At 40.9% G+C, this 2,864-nt stretch overlaps 1 pseudogene; it reads right to left on the reverse strand.

Annotated features, from left to right (window-relative positions):
* Positions 1-2,747: 2,747 nt before the first annotated feature.
* Positions 2,748-2,864, reverse strand: LOC145396618 (5S ribosomal RNA; annotated as a pseudogene).

A 2,864-nucleotide genomic window follows, 5' to 3' on the forward strand; every position in this document is an offset into this window, starting at 1 on the left:
TTAGTCAATCTCTGCCACATTTTCCCTACAAATTTCACTATCCCATCTCTCCATCTCCTGTCTGGCCTTTCTCTGCTATACTTACAATCTTTCGGTGTCCAGTCACTCAGACTCTTGCTCCATCGGTTATTCCTTATTCTTGCTGCATGACCTGCCTACCTCCATTTCTGTTAATTTATAAGTTCTATAATGTCGTTGACTTTAGTTTGCTCCCTCACCCAAGTTGATCTTTTCCTGTCTCTTAAAGATATTCCCAAAACTGACCTTTCCATTGGTGTCTGAGAACGGACTAGTTTATTTTCCATCGATTTTGTTAGTTTCCAGGTCTCACGACCCTACCACTGCTGGAATTATACATTCGTTATATACTTTTCGTTTCATACATATTGGCAAGCTACTTTTTATAATGTCTCTATGTTTACAAAAAGCTTTCCATCCAATTGCGTCTTTTTATTTCGTCATCATGGTCTCTCGTTAATTTTTGTATTTGCCCCAAGCAGTTGTACTCCTCGATTTCATCAAGAATTTCATCTCATATTCTGATGACGTTCTTTGCTGTATGTTGATCAAACACTACTATAGTTTTACTCCGGTTCATCTTTAGCACTACTTTAAGACTTTCTCTGTTCTGGTCATTTAACATTTCTTGCAATGTCTCTGCTCTTTCTGAGATTAGGACACAGTCATCTGCAAATCTTAAATGGTTTAGCTTTATCTATGTTTACTCCTTTGTTTTCCCAGTCCTATCTATCTATCTATCTATCTATTGTCAGACGCCTTAATCCTGTATACGGGGTGGCCACAAACAAATCGTCTCTACGTCACCCTGTCCCCCGCCATTTCACTGCCCTGCTCCCGATTCACCCCCCCCCCCTTTCACGTATACCTCTCCATTCCATCCCTTCATCTCATCCTTGGCCTTCCCCTCCCTCTCTCCCCCTCCACCTCACTCACATACACTCTCCTCGTCAATGTCTCACTCTCCATCCTCTCCACGTGGCCAAACCACCTCAGTGTGTTTCTCCTAATGCTTCCTATCACATCCACATCCACACCACAACGCTCCTTCACATCCTCATTTGTCAGTCTGTCTCTCCATGTGACTCCTGCAAACCAGGAAATCATTTACTACGCAGGGTGGTAACCTTATAACCAACCGACACGTGTTCCCTACGTGACAGCAAGTGGGTTGGCGGAGGGTTAGTGCCCCTCCCTGGAAAACAACTAACTAAAAATACGAACAAGAAGCCTTCCCAGTCCTACTTTCTGAAAATACTTTCTAGGCGTGCCGTAAATAATTTTGGTGAAATTTTATCTCCCTGACACACATCCTTCTCAGTCTTAATTATTTCCGAGTCTTTATGTAGTTTAAATGTAGCAGTTCCCTCTTTGTACATGTTTTCGAGCAGTTTTACAATGTTCTCACTTAGTCCTTGCTATTGCCCATCCTGTGAGGTGGAGCGATAATATTTTTGTCTGCTTGTGTGTGTGTGTGTGTGTGTGTGTGTGTGTGTGTGTTCTTAGCTAATTCTTACCTAATTGTATCTTTACAGGAATGAGTCAAGCTCGTACTATCCCGTGTCTTAAACCATATTTATCGTACATATCCTTAAATTTGTGAATTGTTTTGGCACACACTATTTCATTCGGTAGTGCATTCCATTAATCAATTGCTCTGTTTGGGAAACTGAATTTCCTTACGTCTTTATCACCTTTCTTCTTATGCAGTTTTTTGCAGTGTCCTCTTGCTGATGCTTCCCCATATGTTAAGTATGATTTATGTCTATTTTCTCCTTCCCTGATATGCATTTATATAGCATTATCATGTCACCTCTTTTCCTTCTCTCCTGTAGTGTTGGTAGATTCAGTTTATTTAGTCTATCTTCGTAGCTTAGATCCCTTAAGCTTGGTGTCCATCTTGTAGCGGCCCTTTGAACTTTTTCAATCTTGTCTATGTGTTTTTTGAGATGAGGACTCCAGACTACTGATGCATACTCCAGGGTTGGTCTGATGAATGATGTTATTATCCTTCTTAGCATGTCTTCATTTATGTATGTGAATGCTATTCTCATATTTGCAAGAAGTGTATACGTGTTCCGTACCTTCTCACTGTTGTGGTCAGCCGGAGATAGTCTGTTATTGATAATCACACCTAGGTCCTTCTCTCTTTCTGATGTGTGTAGGGTTTTATTTCCTAACGTATACTCCCAATCAGGTCTTTTTCTACTTTTACCAAACTTGATTACATGACACTTGTCCACATTGAATTCCATTTGCCATGTATTACTCCATTCATGAAGTTTATTTAATTCTTTTTGTAGCTCTTTACAAGAGTCTGTGTTAGTAATTCTCCTTTGTATTTTTGCATCATCTGCAAACATATTTAGATAGCCTTCATTTCCAGTGTTACTGTTTATATCATTTATATACACTAAAAACATGATTGGTGCCAGCACTGAACCCTGTGGTACTCCACTAGTCACTTCTTTCCATGATGAGTAGTTTCCCCCTAGTACTGTTCTCATTTCTCTTTTTATGAGAAAATCTTGCATCCAGCAAAACAGTTTGCCTCGAATTCCTCCTTGATGGTACAGTTTCCATAAAAGTCTTTGGTGTTGTACTATGTCAAAATCATTCATTCATTGCCAGACGCCATGTATCCCAAATGGGGTAGCCAAGGGCTTGGAGTTAACTGTTTTACAGGGAGGGGCACTAATCCTCCACCAACCCCACTTGTCACGTAGGGATGCCAACAGCATCTGGTGTTCCCAGGCGGTCACCCATCCAAGTACTAACCAGATCCAACGTTGCTTAACTTCGCTGATCGGACGGGAAGAGGTGTACTCAACGTGGTAAATGCTTTC

The sequence above is a fragment of the Coenobita brevimanus genome, chromosome 38 (genome assembly GCF_032717465.1).
Source record: "Coenobita brevimanus isolate Jiangsu-jjx chromosome 38, ASM3271746v2, whole genome shotgun sequence".
NCBI classification, from domain to species: domain Eukaryota; kingdom Metazoa; phylum Arthropoda; class Malacostraca; order Decapoda; family Coenobitidae; genus Coenobita; species Coenobita brevimanus.